The following is a 17,090-nucleotide window of genomic DNA, read 5'->3' as shown; positions in this document are numbered from 1 at the left end:
CCCCCCTCTCGCTGGTGCCGGGGCAGGCTGGGCAGGAGGAGGTGCTGCCATTTTGCCTCCACTCACTGAGAAACCCTGTGGTATCTTGTCCAGGGCTGAATGGACGGTGAGCCATCCCTCTGAGACCTCAGACAGGTGCATATTTGCAGTTTGCAAAACCCGTTTTGCATTTGGGGCTCTGGGCTGGGGGGAAGTGGCACGTCCTCTTTTTTTATTATTATTATTATTTTTTATTTTATTTTTTCTTCTCATTGAGTTTCCTGCTGCTGCTACACGGCCTGTGTGCATCCGTTCCCCTGCCACAGCCTCTCCCCTGTGCAGAGGGGCATTTTGGGGGACATTTTGGTCCCTTTGCTATCCCTCAAGGTGCAGGCACCAGCCTCCCCAACCACGTCGCTCTCACCGACCCACCAGGGCTCTGAGCATGGGGTGCTGAGCAAAGCTGCCCTGCTTGGAGCTGCTCATTTTGGTGCATCCTCTACCACGGGAGATGGTTTGCATTAAAGGTGATCTCTTTAAATAAGCCAATATACACATCGTTTGTCTCGTGTTTGGGTTTGGTTTGGTGATGGGAGAGCCTGGCAGGAAGGAGAGCGAGCAGAGGGCTCCTTGAAAGTTGTCCACCCCATCCCGCCTCTAAGCCAGAAGAGGGGCCCTGCCCAAAGCTTCTCCAGCACAAGCAGGCAGCCACCAAGGTATCTTGCATTCAATTTGCTGGGTGGATTTATTTTATTATTTTTTGCATGCAAGATTCTTCTGGGTTGACTATGAGGTTGGGTGGGTTGTGTTGAAAGTGGACATGGCTTTCCACATGGGTGCAGAGCAAAATCTCCCTGAATTCCCCGGCAGATCTTTGGTTCAGACCAGAGCCATGCACCAGGTTGGGAGATCCCTCTCAGACTTGAGGCATCTCTGCCCAGCTCCACTCCTCTCCCATCACCTGCCCTCTGAGGCAGAAAGAACAACACAAGACCATGACTGAGCCCTCTTTTAATTGTGATTGGGAAAAGATCTTGTGCTTAGGTGGGCAGCTTGGCTTTCAGCTGTAAACGTGTCCAGATAAGTCAGAGGGGTTGAAATAAGAAAGGTGAAGGGGCAGGTGTGGTTTACCAGGTTGCTTTGCAGGTCATGCTTTTGATGAGTGGTTGCCTCTTTGGAAGGTAGAAGGAAGTGTAAAGTGAGTGATGGTGATGGCTGCCTTTGCCAGCCCGTTGTCTGGTGGGGGCAAAGAGGAGGGAGGCAGTTTTTTAGCCAGGGGAAGCACTTGAGGTTGGATTGCTGTCAGCCAAGCTGCCAGGAAGCCCCCAGGAGCATCCGGGCAGAGGGTCTTCATTCACACCGGGGCACACAACTTGATTTTCAAGTTTATATAACCTGAAATAAAACTTCCAGTCTTCTAGGAGATCCAGACCTTGAATTCCGGTTGGTAATCAATTTGCCAAACCCAAAAGCAAGGTCTCAGCAGCCTCTCCGAGCACCATGTCCCTGAAACAGAGGCTCAGCTACTTTTCCAGCCTGGAAATGTTGAGTGAAACACCTCTAGCTCAGATACTGTTGAAATTTAGGGGATTGTCCTTGTCCTTGGTGGAGAGAAAACTTTCCTGGTGAAAAAAGGGAACTTAATCTCAATCAGAGGATTGATCTCAATCAATCTCAATTGAGATCAATCAGTCAAGGAGAACTTCAGCCTAAATGCGGTGGGAAGGGGTGAGTGTCCTGGGGGCAAACATCTGGGGAAAGGTAAGTGGCACTTGAGGGTGTCCATGGTCAGTGTGGATGATGAACCCTTCTAGGACATCAAGATGGGGGCAGGACCTGGATGCTCTGCAGGGGGGAGAAAAAAATCCATTGGAGACCCAGCACTGGGTGCTCTTCAGGAGCTCCCGTTTCCATCTGAAACCTGTCAGGGGAATAAAACTCTGCTTGGGGCAGTAGAGGCTAAAAAAGGGTAAAGCTGGAGAGGGGAGCAGACAACAAGGTTGAGAGGTCTGGTTAAAGCTCACGAGTGGCTTCTCAGGCAAAACCTCTTGGGCTGACTTGTCTGCAAGGGCTCGGTCCCACTTGTGCTTACGGGGAGATCAGTGAAGGCTTTTGCTGAAATTTTTATTTTCACTTCCAGAGTCATTACAAAGTGAAAACCAAACATGCTTTTTGAGTGAGTGGTTGACTGGAGAGCAGTGCTGTAAGATGCATACATCCAAGATATACATATGCTTCCATCGTGTGTATATATAATGTTGGTGAGTGTGAGTATTTAATCCAGGCATCAGTCAGTCATGCTTTGGTTTTTCCATTCTTAACTAATATAACTTGACTAAAAAAAGAAAAAAAAAAAAAAGAAGTTGCTGCAGTGGGTTTGCAGAATAAAGCACTTTGAATCTCAGAATTGTTGTTTGTTTGTTTTATTCTTAGCACAGTCCAGTTTGCTATAATGTTATTTTATACACAATTTTTTTTTTGGTCTGACTTTATGATAAGTACTATTTTTGTTATAATTCAAAATAGATATTTAGTATAAAGTTTTGCTGTTAAATATTTGTTATTTAGTAAAATATGTTTGGTTGTTGTTTTTTTTTCCCCCCTCTCTCTTTATTGTAAACATTGTCTGGAAAAATATTAATATGTTTTATCACAGTTGTTTTTAATATTAAAAAAAAAAAGGAAAAAAGCACTTGTGGGGTTTTTCGTTATGAAATTGGTGCCGTGTGAACGTGTTTCAGTCATGTGGTTTTTAATATGTATATAATATTAAGTGTTGCATATTAAAATGAATGTTGTGTATTTTGTGATCTTAAAAAAAAAAAATAATTAAAATAATCCATGTGGCTATTTTATAGACTTCCATAATAAAAAGAGTTGAATCTCCAAACTTTTTGTTGCCTTCTCATCTCTATCTCCTCTTGCAGGGCTTGTGGGTTCCTGGTTTGGGGTGTCAGGGTAACATCCCCATCCTGGGAACTGGGGAACCCCATAAATGGGATTTTGTGTCCACCTGGGGACCTGTCAGTGTCTGTGGCCAGGGTGAGGCCTTGCTGGCTGGCACAGGTTGAAATACAGGGAATTCCTCTTAGGAATAAGAAAAAAAGGGTGTGTTGTGGGTTTTTTTATGGGGAGAATGGCCACTGCTCAAGGGTAGCCCAGGTATGAAGGACCCTGTGATGGGCAGCAGTGCTGGAAGGAGGGTGGGAGCAGACAGGTTGTCCCCAACCCTCCTATCATCTCCCTGAGGAGGTTATGGAGAAATTGACTTCTCCAACAATCAGCCCCTCAGCAAACCTCTGTCCCATCATTTTCCATGTGCAAAGCTTGCTTTGAGCTTTTTTAAACCCAAGAAGTTTTAAAGCCTTTTGGCCCTGGGTGGTGGGAAGAAGAGCTTTGCATGAGACGTGACAGGATAAGCTACAGGTGGGAGTCTCAGCTCAGGGCGGGTTGTGAGTGCTTCAAGTAATTAGGTAATTATTTAAGTCATTAGCTTCTGTCTCCATCCTCTTCTACCCATGAAAGAAGCTCTGATGGTGGCCTGGCTGTGGTGGGAGTGTTAGAGAACAGGTTGCTGCTCTGCAAACCCTTCCTATGATCACATTCAAAGGTAAGTGAAAGCTGGAGGATTTAATAGAACTCTTTGCTGTTGGCTGGAAAATATGACCAGGCAACCCAAGCCTGTGTCCCTTTGGTGCAGCCAGAGGATCTGAAGCTCCTTTCCCTCCCTTTAGTGCTTTGTGGTCTCTCTCTTTTCCTGGTTGCTGTTCTGGAGGTGTCTTGCCAACAGTGGTCTTGCCATGTCTGTCCTGGCTGTCGCTAAAAAACCACCGTGCGGTTACACTCGTCCGCGGTCCTGTCCCTTTCCCAGCCCCTCCTTGAGCCAAAGGGGCTGATGTGTCACCTCCTTGTCCTTCCCTTCCAACCCATGATGCCTTTATAATACCCGTCTGTCACCTATTTAATAGCAGGGAAGGTCATTTCCTTCTGGGCTTTTCTCTTTGGGATTTCATTCTCCCCCACACCCCTCCCGCTTCCCTCCCTTTGCTTCTATTTATTTATTAATTTCCAATTTACGACTCGAAGCAAGGAGCTGCACCACCCCTGGAGGGAGGTGATGTGGCTCTCTGGGCTCCAACAAAAGCAGGGAGGTGGCTTTTTTTTTTTTTTTGGGGGGGGGGGGGTGGCCTCGTGGGAGCTTCTGGACGGCAGCGCGGGTCAGTCGGACTCCGTGTACTTTCCATTCGGCTCCGGCACCGAGTCTCACGTTACTCACTTTGCTTTAACTTTAGCTGAACTCTTGGAAAGTTTCTTTTTAAGGGTTGCATGTGAGAGCACAGAAGAGGTGTGTGAGTGTGTTTGTGTGGACACGTACATGGACTTTTGTTTTTTCTCCTTTCCCCCTCCCCTTAAGTGAAGGCCAACGTCTCCAGCAAAACGGAAGGGGCTGCTGAAGTGGCTGGTGCCTCTGCATCTGGCTGACCCTGAGCTTCAACCAGCACAACTCCAGGCTCAGGCCCTTCCAAGGGGGTGGTGAGGCAGCTTTGAGCTCAAAGGAGCAGTGCAAAATGAGAGAAGGCTTCAGGGAGACCTTGGAGCACCTTCCAGGACCTGAAGGGGCTACAGGAAACCTGGGGAGGGGCTTTGAACAAGTAATGGGATGAGTGGAACAGTTTCAAAGTGGAAGAGGGGAAATTTAGGTGAGATCTTAGGAAGAAATTCTTCACTATGAGGGTTGTGAGACCCTGGCTCAGGCTGCCCAGAGAAGCTGTGGCTGCCCCATCCCTGGCAGTGTTGAAGGGCAGGTTGGATGGGCCTTGGAGCAACCTGGGCTGGTGGGAGGTGTCCCTTCCCTGAAGGGGTTGGACCTAGATGATCTTGAAGGTCCCTTCCAACCCAAACCATTCCATGATTCTATGGTAAAATAATATTTACAGGCATTCTCAAAAAAACAGAGATGAGAGAAAACAATGAACTTTGGCGTGGTAGGGGCGGGTTCTTGGCATCGCTTTCCCCCCCAGATAGTTTTAGGAGTCCTGGAAGGCTCCCAGCTCTGGTCTTACTTGACATTTAACCACCACAGGTGTCTGTCACACACTTTGAATTCTATTCTATTCATGGGAAAGTTCCTCTTCTGCTGGAGGCCTTGTATACCAGTTTTAGACTGGTATTTTAGCAGCAGTGTTGGTGTGCTGTGCACATCCAGTCCTCTGCTGGCATCCTGATAGAAACAGGCTGAAACTCTCCAAAATACATCCTCCTATACCTCCCCAGCTATCATAATAGTAAATTATAGCACCTGGATAGCCCTGGCATTTTATGTGACCAATATGTACATTTAAAAATTATCAGCTGTGACAGCAAAAAGGATGTAAAGTGGCAGACAACTGGCAATAACAACTGACTTTCTGGCAAATACATATTTTTTAAGGTCTCCCTCCTTGCTTGTATGTGAGAGATTTCCAATTTATCCCAGCAGGAAATTAAAATTTTCCTTTACACCCAAATCCTAACTTACACCATCTCCTGATTATTGATTTATCTGCTGATGTGTGATTTTTATACGATAAAATACAAATTATAAAGGTTCGTGTGTGCTACTTTGGGGGATTTTTGGTAGTGGGGGAAGGGCCCAGGGGTGGCTCTGGTGAAAAGCTGAGAAGTTCTCCCAGCTCCAAAACCAGCTGAAGAGCCATCAGAGAAAAAAAATAGATGCATCTCTGCCATTAACATATGAAAGAACTAAGAGCTGAGCAGAATGAGCAGTTAAGGAAGACTAGCTGTGCAGGGGAGGTGAAAGGCTGGGGTGAAGATCCTGGGGGTTGACGAGGAAGAAGAAGAAGGTGCAGAAGTTCCCCTGCAACCCATGGTGAGATGGCAGCTCTCCCCCTGCATCCATGGAGGAACATTCCCTGAAGGCACCAGGAGGGATGAACTTTGATGATGCAGCTTGGGAAGCCCCCAGTGCCTGTTCCCAAAGCAGCTGTGACTCTGTGGGAAGCCCAGGCTGGAGCAGCTCTGGGACTGGTGGGAAGGGCTCCTGGAGGAGAGGTTGGTGGAGGATCTGCCATGGGAGGGACCCGTGGGGAAGCAGGGCAGGACTGTCAGGAATCCTTCTTCCTGAGGAGAAAGGAGCAGCAGGAACCACCAGCCTGTGCAGTGACTAAACCCCATCCCCCTGTGCTGGGGGGAAGGAGGGAGAGAAACTGGGAACAAAGGGATTTGGGCAGGAAGAAGGGAGGGGTGGGGTGAGGGGTATGAGCCCTGCTCTGGGGGTGCCTGTGTCCTGTGGGCATCTGATCAGTGTGAAACTGAATTATTATTTTTCCCCAGGTTGAGTCTGTTTTGCCTGGGACCTTAATGGGTGAAGGACCCTCCTTGTCCTTTGTCTCAACCTGTGATCTTTGCTGTCGTGTTAGTCCCAAACCACCACAGTTTGCATGTAGAGAGGCAAAGTTTGCATGAAGTGGCAAAGAGAGGCTCAGGGAAGTGTTGAGACTGTGGCTCAGGTGGGCCTGTGTGTGTTTTCTTGTAAACAAATAGCCTGCAGCTTAGAGACACAAAACTGGGGGCTGAAGGGGGTTTTTAACCTCACACATTCCTGTGAGGATTCACACTTTCCCTCCGGGTGGTTTCACAAGACCATTGTTGAATTTATCAAAATGAAGAGGTGTTCCTTCCACTGCTGGTGGAGCTTCCCAAGGACAGTGAAGACCAGAAAGGGCAGGCTGCAAGGCACAGGGTGAGGGCTCCATGGAGGAGACCTTGGGAACAGTCTCTCTCAGGGCAGACTTCTCATTGAATTGCAGACTGGTTTGGGTTGGAAGGGACCCTGAAGATCATCTAGTTCTACACCAGGTTGCTCCAAGCCCCATCCAACCTGCCCTTGAACCAGGGATGGGGCAGCCAGAGTTGTTTGCTCAACCAACATCCCAAAGTCACAAAATTAAATCAAGGTCATCTTGAACTCAACTTTGAATGTCATACCAATGCTAAGGAGTATGGACTCTAAGGCCAAATGTTTCCAAATTATTTCAGGCAGCAGCTTCAACAATCAATTCACTCACACTAAGACCATTTCTTTTTACTGTTCTAAGCTCAGCATCCAAATGACTTTACCTGCAGCCTCCAGTTCATGTTGCTATTCCATGTCCTCCTCAGTAAAGTCAATGGTTGTCTGTCTTTTGACTGTGTTGGAAGCTGGATCAGGCTTTTATATGCTTTTTCAACATTATAAATACAGATGGAGTATATATGTATATTTGTTCTGAAGTATCATGTTTGACCATTTGTTATGGCATGAACAGTTCCTCTTTCAGTGTAGTGAACACAGTTTTATCTGGCATAAGAGCTGTGTTTAGTCTACAGTCACATATAGCTTTTCCTTTAACAATATTTGTCTAATTATGGCTACACAGATTCAGTTTACTTGGTAGGAGAGGTAGTTTTTTGGACTTGCTTGTGTATGATAGTGGTGGATTGCATCAAGCAGTCCCAAACAACCACCAATGTGCTCCTTGGGTGCTCATGAAATGTAAGAGCAGCAGTTGCATCTTGCTGTACCATGTACCTGCCTCAGACCATGGCCAGTAACACGTGTTGAGGGAAAAGGTTGGAAGAAATTGGGTGAACTGAACTCTTCTCTGGCCAAACCTTGGGCTAGGTCCATGGTCTGGGTAGGACGTCCTGGCCTGTTGGAGAAGCAGGGTTATTTTGTAGTCACCAGTGGAGATGCTCTACAGCAGCTTGTCTCATCCTCTTCTGGAGCTCTCAAAGTAGATCCTTCTCTCCTGGTGTTGTGGCTTGTGCAGGATTTAGGGCAGGAAGGATATGGTTGAAAAGCTGAGGGAGTGATGAACTATGGCCAGCAGTGCTGCTGGTCATGCTTGGCTGACTTTAAGGGTTGGGCTGCAGAACAGCAGAACACAAAGCCCTGCTCCTAGCCCAGTGGAGGATGTGGTGGGTCTCCTGGACTCCCCCTGTGTCATGGAGCTGGACACTATGGCAGCACTTCACATCCGAGAGGCAACCAGCCCCAAACCTGATCTCCGGCTGGTCTGAGCTGCCAGCTTCTTCTGCAGAAGTTTATTTAAAAACAGAAGCCCGTGAGTACCAGAATTGCTTTTGCAGGAGGCTCATTAAGACAGACATTATTGCATCTATTAATAAAGCAGAACATTCCCTCTGCTGCATATTAATCACCGGGTGGATACACTCAACAGGGCAGTGAAGGGGCCTCGTAGCCAAATCTGGGCTGAGTAAAGGAATGTGTCAGGTTACTCTTGTAAAATTAACTAGTGTTTGTCCTCAGAAAGCTAGAAAAAAGGGACACAGAGACCACAAAGCCATCCTGCTGTTAAAGATGACCTGCTGGGTAAGGTCACTCTATAGAGAAGACCCCTTGAATAAATTCATTAACGTTTACAGGGCTTGAAATGTTGGACTTGTCTGAGTCACCCAGCAGAGTTTCAGCAAGCTTGTTGTTATCTGCTGGTGCTGATAAGAAACTCCAAGGAGTAATAGTATTAATTATTAATTATATTCTCACATACAATTAATCAGTGAATCCCATGAGTCTTCCTCCCACCACTCATAAGTTCTCTATCTGCTATGGCAGGTTGCTGAGCCACAGCCCCAGTTGCCTGGGCAGGTCATGGGATGAAGGGACCACTGCAGGTCCCTTCTACTCTGAGTTATCACACAATTCCTTCAAAACTTGTTTTGAGTTGTTAACTGCTCCACTTCCCTTGTTCTGTCCTGCTGGATTCTAAACCATCTCTAATTTCTTGCAAGTGACACCTTTGGGCTATTATCCCATGACCATGGATGGATCTGGTTTAGCCCACAAGTCAGGGCACGGATTTGCCTTTGTGTGCAAAGATGTGCACATGTTTTCCATGGACATGGACATGGGATGTGTGTCCTACCTGTTAGGCCTTGCCTTGTTACTGCTGAACTGCTGAGTGCCTCAGTTTCCCTCCTTGTGGGAGAGCCCAGCAGTTCCAGCTCCTGCAGGTGCTCATTGGCAGGGGATGGAGCTGGTCTTGGGAGGACCAAAGGGCTTTATCACTGTGAGTGGTGACTCTCTGGCAGCAGTTTGGTATCAGGCCCTCCCTCTCTTGCCTTGTGTTAAGTGGATTAACATCTCTCCCCCCCCTCCCAGTTACATTCAACTCTGAGAGTCAATAGAGTGCAATGTAGTTGTTGTGACCCTGAACTCAAAAATGAACTTGAAATACAACAGGCCTGTTGGGGGCTGTTTCTACTTTTAAGATAATGAGATTGGGAAGGTGGGAAGGGACTGGGAAACTGGTTTGAAGAGCTTCCAGACCTGCTCCATGAGCTCTGTATAAACAAATGTATTTATATTGACCTGTTGTTAATTTCATTTTAATTGACATTGTAGAATTTTCCATTAAAAAAAACCAAACAAACAAAACCCAATCAGACCAACTTATTTCAAACAGATGTAAAAGAATGCACAGTTGGTTTCTGGACCATCCCTCAAGTCTTTTGAAGATGGGCAGCAAAGGAAAAAGCAAAGGATCCAGCTCTCAAGGGGTTTCAATTCCAGGATTTCTGGGAGCTAATGTTTATTTCCTATTTATTTATTGATTATGGGAGGCTGTCAAGACACCCTACAGACATTCTCACCTGATCTTACTTCTTAGAGGGAATCAGCCCCGTGCTCCAGGCAAGAGGAGGCTGTGCCTTGAGAAGACCTAACATAGGTTTCAGAGGATTCTTTACAAAGCACAAGGAATGGGAATTTCAGTCTGAGTGAGTTTAAAAGTCCCTAAACATCTTTTTATTCAGTAACATGATGGCAACTGAAAATCATCTGGTGGCCTGATGGGTGGGGGGCACAGGAAGTTTGGTCCCCGCGAGTTCCCGTGTCCAGCAGAGGTGGTTCATTGCCTCTGGTTTGTGGGTGGCACAGCTCCAGGGTGGTGGTGTGTGCTCACTGAAGTCTCAGCCACACTCAGCACATCTGACTTCTTCTTGCTCAGTTGCAGCCTGTGGGTTCTGTTGCTGCCAGCAGCTGCCACCTCTGGCTCTGCATCCTCCCTCCCCAAAGCCCTTAAGTTGCTCCCATAGCAATGCAAACCCCCTGATGCAGAACCAGCCTGAGATGGGACCAAAGCTGATTTATTGTAGTCTAAATACGTTTTAAGAGCGGAGGATTAGGTGGGTCTCCTGGACTCCCCCTGTGTCATGGAGCTGGACACTATGGCAGCACTTCACATCCGAGAGGCAACCAGCCCCAAACCTGATCTCCGGCTGGTCTGAGCTGCCAGCTTCTTCTGCAGAAGTTTATTTAAAAACAGAAGCCCGTGAGTACCAGAATTGCTTTTGCAGGAGGCTCATTAAGACAGACATTATTGCATCTATTAATAAAGCAGAACATTCCCTCTGCTGCATATTAATCACTGGGTGGATACACTCAACAGGGCAGTGAAGGGGCCTCGTAGCCAAATCTGGGCTGAGTAAAGGAATGTGTCAGGTTACTCTTGTAAAATTAACTAGTGTTTGTCCTCAGAAAGCTAGAAAAAAGGGACACAGAGACCACAAAGCCATCCTGCTGTTAAAGATGACCTGCTGGGTAAGGTCACTCTATAGAGAAGACCCCTTGAATAAATTCTTTAACGTTTACAGGGCTTGAAATGTTGGACTTGTCTGAGTCACCCAGCAGAGTTTCAGCAAGCTTGTTGTTATCTGCTGGTGCTGATAAGAAACTCCAAGGAGTAATAGTATTAATTATTAATTATATTCTCACATACAATTAATCAGTGAATCCCATGAGTCTTCCTCCCACCACTCATAAGTTCTCTATCTGCTATGGCAGGTTGCTGAGCCACAGCCCCAGTTGCCTGGGCAGGTCATGGGATGAAGGGACCACTGCAGGTCCCTTCTACTCTGAGTTATCACACAATTCCTTCAAAACTTGTTTTGAGTTGTTAACTGCTCCACTTCCCTTGTTCTGTCCTGCTGGATTCTAAACCATCTCTAATTTCTTGCAAGTGACACCTTTGGGCTATTATCCCATGACCATGGATGGATCTGGTTTAGCCCACAAGTCAGGGCACGGATTTGCCTTTGTGTGCAAAGATGTGCACATGTTTTCCATGGACATGGACATGGGATGTGTGTCCTACCTGTTAGGCCTTGCCTTGTTACTGCTGAACTGCTGAGTGCCTCAGTTTCCCTCCTTGTGGGAGAGCCCAGCAGTTCCAGCTCCTGCAGGTGCTCATTGGCAGGGGATGGAGCTGGTCTTGGGAGGACCAAAGGGCTTTATCACTGTGAGTGGTGACTCTCTGACAACAGTTTGGTATCAGGCCCTCCCTCTCTTGCCTTGTGTTAAGTGGATTAACATCTCTCCCCCCCCTCCCAGTTACATTCAACTCTGAGAGTCAATAGAGTGCAATGTAGTTGTTGTGACCCTGAACTCAAAAATGAACTTGAAATACAACAGGCCTGTTGGGGGCTGTTTCTACTTTTAAGATAATGAGATTGGGAAGGTGGGAAGGGACTGGGAAACTGGTTTGAAGAGCTTCCAGACCTGCTCCATGAGCTCTGTATAAACAAATGTATTTATATTGACCTGTTGTTAATTTCATTTTAATTGACATTGTAGAATTTTCCATTAAAAAAAACCAAACAAACAAAACCCAATCAGACCAACTTATTTCAAGCAGATGTAAAAGAATGCACAGTTGGTTTCTGGACCATCCCTCAAGTCTTTTGAAGATGGGCAGCAAAGGAAAAAGCAAAGGATCCAGCTCTCAAGGGGTTTCAATTCCAGGATTTCTGGGAGCTAATGTTTATTTCCTATTTATTTATTGATTATGGGAGGCTGTCAAGACACCCTACAGACATTCTCACCTGATCTTACTTCTTAGAGGGAATCAGCCCCGTGCTCCAGGCAAGAGGAGGCTGTGCCTTGAGAAGACCTAACATAGGTTTCAGAGGATTCTTTACAAAGCACAAGGAATGGGAATTTCAGTCTGAGTGAGTTTAAAAGTCCCTAAACATCTTTTTATTCAGTAACATGATGGCAACTGAAAATCATCTGGTGGCCTGATGGGTGGGGGGCACAGGAAGTTTGGTCCCCGCGAGTTCCCGTGTCCAGCAGAGGTGGTTCATTGCCTCTGGTTTGTGGGTGGCACAGCTCCAGGGTGGTGGTGTGTGCTCACTGAAGTCTCAGCCACACTCAGCACATCTGACTTCTTCTTGCTCAGTTGCAGCCTGTGGGTTCTGTTGCTGCCAGCAGCTGCCACCTCTGGCTCTGCATCCTCCCTCCCCAAAGCCCTTAAGTTGCTCCCATAGCAATGCAAACCCCCTGATGCAGAACCAGCCTGAGATGGGACCAAAGCTGATTTATTGTAGTCTAAATACGTTTTAAGAGCTGTGTTCAGGAGTAGCTCTTCACTGTCTGGGGAAAAGGAAGCAGCCTTGTTCACTTTTGAAGTTCAGCTGTTCTCTCCTGGGGTTCCTGGGGCTGTCAGCCCCATCTTCAGTGGTGCCAGGTCCCCACCACCCACTGATTTACCTCAAATAGCAGAAATCTGCGTTTTGGCTGAGCTGGGATGGCACTCTGCAAATCACCAGTTGGGAGCTTTCTCCCTTTTTTTTTTTTTTTTTTTTAAAAAAGGTGTTTTTACTTTGCTCAGTTTCCTGTTTCATTTTTCTTAGTAGAAATAGGATTAGGTCACTGTGAGTCTCCCTGGGCCAGTCTCATCACACTGTGTTTTTGGGGGGTTATAAAGGATTTTGTTATCGTTTGGGCAACATCTGCTCTTCAAAGGGCTGCTGACAGAGAAAATGAATGAGATGTTTTTAATCCAAGTTGTTATTAAACTGAACAAGCATTACCTGTGAGGGGCAGACCAGGGAAATGAATCTCTACTGACTTTCACAGACTTCTAGACCCATCAGGTTTGTGACCAAGAAGGGACATTAGATCATCCTGGTCTCATCTCCTGAACACAGGCCTTAAATTTCATCCTTTTACCTGTGTGTCATGACCTGCCACGTTGAATTCAGCCCAAGCTCATCCTCAGGAAGGGATCCCAGCTTGAAGAGATCAGCCAGCAGAGAATCCACCACTTCCCTCAGCAGTTCCTCTGGTTAATCACCCTCCCTGTTTATTTCCACTTGTCATTTGTCTGATTCTCAGCTATTAATTCTCATTCTGCCTTTCACCACCAAGCTAAAGAGTCCTTAAGGACTCAGAGTTTTCTCCTTGCAAGGAGGCTGATGTGATGGAATCCAACCAGCTCTTGCTCTTCAGTTTCTGATGAGCTAAGTGAAAATTATTGAGCTCAGGAGGCCTCTTGCTGCTTCAGCCCCTGAATCTTTTCTCTGTGTGTTTTCCTCACAATCATCCATTAAGGCACCATCCTTTTGACAACACAGGACACACAAATTCTGGCCGGGTTTCCCTTCTCCATCTTTTTGGTGGAGGAATTGCCAAGCAGAGCTCCTCTCCCTCAGCAGTGTCTGCATCCACAGATCAAACTCAGGGTTTGTTTTTTTTTGCCCATTTCCTTCACAGCTTGGTGGTTGCACCCGACACCAGGTAACTTGGCCCCTTTGGACCTGAAAGCTTTGGTGGAGTGGCTGGTTTGGGGAGGTGTGTCTAACACCCCTGCTTTGTGGGGAGAGGTGTGGGAGCTGGGCAAAAGGACCCATTGTTTTCAGGAGCTCAGTCTACCAAGAGCTCCAGCTTGCTCCTTGTTCTTGTTGCCAATACACACTCCTCCCAGGCTTTTCAGTTGTCTTTTTTAGTGTTCTGGGAAGCAGTGGATTTGCCAAATCTGAATTATCAGAAGAGTGGAAAGGTGGAGAGAGGGACTGGGCTTGGTTCACGTGGGATGGTGGAATTCCAGGAGAGGATGGAAGAGAAGATGCAGCTGCTGAGACAACCAGTACCTGAGTGGAAGAAGGTGATTAATGGCACTGGAGATGTTCACCACCACGTGATGACCCTGGGTCAGGTGGGTCCTCCAGAACTTCTCCACCAGCAGATGCAAACCAGCTTGGCTGCTAGATGCTTCTAGTGGGTGAGGTGAGGGCTGATGCCCCAGGTGCTCTTCACTGGCCTGATGGTCCATCTGTCTCTCACAGCAGCACACAGTTCAGTCACCAGAACTTGCATGAACCCATCAGAAATGGCTTTCCAGCAGGCTATAAATTCCTGTTTTTTCCCTCAGGAAAGCTCACAGGCTTACCCATGGTGAGGACCTGCTCCTGTGCTTGAGAAGGATTGCAACAGGATAGATTAAATTCATTAATCTGCTCAGACCAGACAATAGTTTAATGGTTAAATCTTGATGTTGTCCTAGCACCTGAGGGTGTCTTGGCCAAATGCAACATGTGCACCCGGGTCTGTTTAGTGCACGAGCCTGTGATGTGGCCAGGGAAGGTGCTGAGCCCACGTGTTCCCAGCTCTTCTCCTCCAGCTTGGAGAGAGGGAAAGGAGCAGGGAGGAGGAGACAGTGGTGGCCAAGCAGGGGAGCTCTGTGGTGGGTCTGGTAACCCAGGCAGGTTCACAAGGCCAGGTGGTTTCTCTGTCTATTAAAAGAGAAGGAAACCAGACATTAGACGTGGTCAGCCCTGTGGTGCAGACACCTAAACACAGCAAACGTGCAGTGATGTTTCCTTGACCCCAAAATACCAGTCGAGCTCTCCCAGCTGCCCAGTTGGGAAGTGCCAGTCGTCCCCCCAGCCTGACTCCCAGCCCTGCTCTCACTTTGCACTTTGTGGTTTATTTACTGTCTGGGTGCTACCATGAAGCTGGGAAAATATTCCAGGGCTGCCTGAACTGTGCACTTGGAAAGAAAAGGCCACACCAGCTCTGTCTGTGTTTTTTGTGGAGCTGCAGATATGGGATAAGGTCAACCTCAGGAGTTAATGAGAGTGGTGAAGCCAAACATCTGGGCTGATAAAGGGCACTGATGCAGCAGGAGTTTCTATTCAGAGATGGAAAATGGAAGAACCTGAATCCAGCCTCTTCCTTTGCTTGACAGAGAGGTGATAAAGCAGTGGAGACTTGTCTTGTGCCTCACAGCATGCATGTGCAGGGGGTCTCCTGTGGTGGAACAGCACCATTAATTGCATTTTATGCCCCTGTAAGTAAAACTGAAGCCCAGTTAATCAGCCTGGCTTCTGTGTTCCTCTGTTAAAGTGCTACATGAGATGCTCTGCTTAGGAGCTTGGCTCTGCACTGCAGTGTCATGGGGTAATTTTAAGTATGAAGTTTTAAAGGCAGCACGAACAGATGAAGCCTTCTAGGATCACAGACTGGTTTGGGTTGGAAAAGGACATTCAAGATAATCTAGGTCCAAACCCCTTCATGGGCAGGGACACCTCCCACCAGCCCAGGCTGCTCCAAGCCCCATCCAACCTGCCCTTCAACACTGCCAGGGATGGGGCAACCACAGCTTCCCTGGGCAACCTGGGCCAGGGTCTCACCACCCTCACAGCAATTTCTTCCTAGTATCTCATCTAAACCTCCCCTCTTCCATCTTGAAACCATTCCCCCTCATCCTATCACTCCCTGCCTTTGTAAAAAGTCCCTCTCTAAATCAGTGGAACAGAAGTGCATGAACTTCTCATTTCCCTGGTTATGTTCTTTCCAGCAAGACTTCCTCTGGGTCAGCCAAGCTCTTACTAGTTATGGCCAAATACCTTTGGCCCCTCTCACCAGTAGCCAAAGAGACTGCAGGCAGCTCTTCACCCCCAGAGCCCTCTGGTTTTCCTTCCTGACAGGTGCTAGAACATCTTCTGGACATGAACCCATGTGGCAGTGAAGCTCATGCCCTCATGGTGTGTGTGTCCTGACCTTCCCCTTCCTATCACAGCTCAGCACGGGTCCACAAGCCAAGCACTGGCCTCACGTCCTGCCCATGAACCTGAGGCATATTTTGGTGCCCTAATATTCTCCAGGTTGCTTGCTGGTTTTTTTTTAGGAAAAAAGACATCTCAAAAGCATGTTAGAATAAGGTGTTGATGTGCCCACAAAGTCTAGGCTGCAAAGACTGGGAAACTCCAAGCTGAACTGTGGTTTTGTGGCTTTATTTTACTTCTTTTGGTTTGTAAATGGTGCTCATGTCTTTAATGACATGGTCACAGGTACAGTAGTATCCCTCCACTCTGTGGATCAAAGAGATGATGTTCACTTAATGATTAACTCTTTAATAACTGTTTTTCTTCTTGTTGACCAAGAGCAGCTGTAGGTTGCTGGGTTTAGGCCCCTGTTGGGTCCCAGCTCTGTCCACCTGAGGCTCCACAAGTGACCATGACCCATAGAGATTCTCCTAATTTGCACAAATTCTCATCCCTGGGAGCCAGTAACATTTTGTGGAAGGGAAATGGAACTGCACAATGTAGTGGCCACAGAGGTGTATCTGCAGCAGGAGGATGCACAGTGGTAGCTGTGACCCTCACTGGCACAGCCCACCTGGGATTTCTGTAGAGAGCAGAGTCCTTGCCCCCTTTTTCCCAAAAAAAAGCACTTTGGCAGGGATGGAGCAGCAGGTTAGTGCAATGGAGCTGAGCAGTACCTGGGGTCTGGAGGCTCTGGAGAGCTGCCCTCAGCAGCAGGGGTCTTGTGCTGATACACTCTGAGGCTGCTGCTAAAGGGGCATTTCATGTTAAATGTTTGCTTTGGGAGTGCTTGTTGTGGTGGCTCCTGCTTTGGGATGATGGGGCAGGTGGGGGGTTGGGTAGAGGCTGTGGAGTTAAAAGCCTAATCCTGGCTCAGGATGCAAACCCCATCCCCTCTCTGTGGCCCAGGTGGACAGGAAAGGACAGACCATGGTGCTGCTGCTGAGAGCTCTGAGCTCGTTTCATGCTTTACATGTTCAAGGCCAGGTTAGACAGGACTTTGTGCCACCTGGGCTGGTGGGAGGTGTCCCTGCCCATGCAGGGGGGTTGGAACTAGATCCCTGTTGGGTCCCAGCTCTGTCCACCTGAGGCTCCACAAGTGACCATGACCCATAGAGATTCTCCTAATTTGCACAAATTCTCATCCCTGGGAGCCAGTAACATTTTGTGGAAGGGAAATGGAACTGCACAATGTAGTGGCCACAGAGGTGTATCTGCAGCAG

This window comes from Chaetura pelagica, unplaced genomic scaffold (assembly GCF_000747805.2).
Source record: "Chaetura pelagica isolate M959 unplaced genomic scaffold, ChaPel_1.0 scaffold305, whole genome shotgun sequence".
In the NCBI taxonomy this organism is placed as follows: Eukaryota; Metazoa; Chordata; class Aves; order Apodiformes; family Apodidae; genus Chaetura; species Chaetura pelagica.
Note: the sequence above shows the minus strand (reverse complement) of the source record.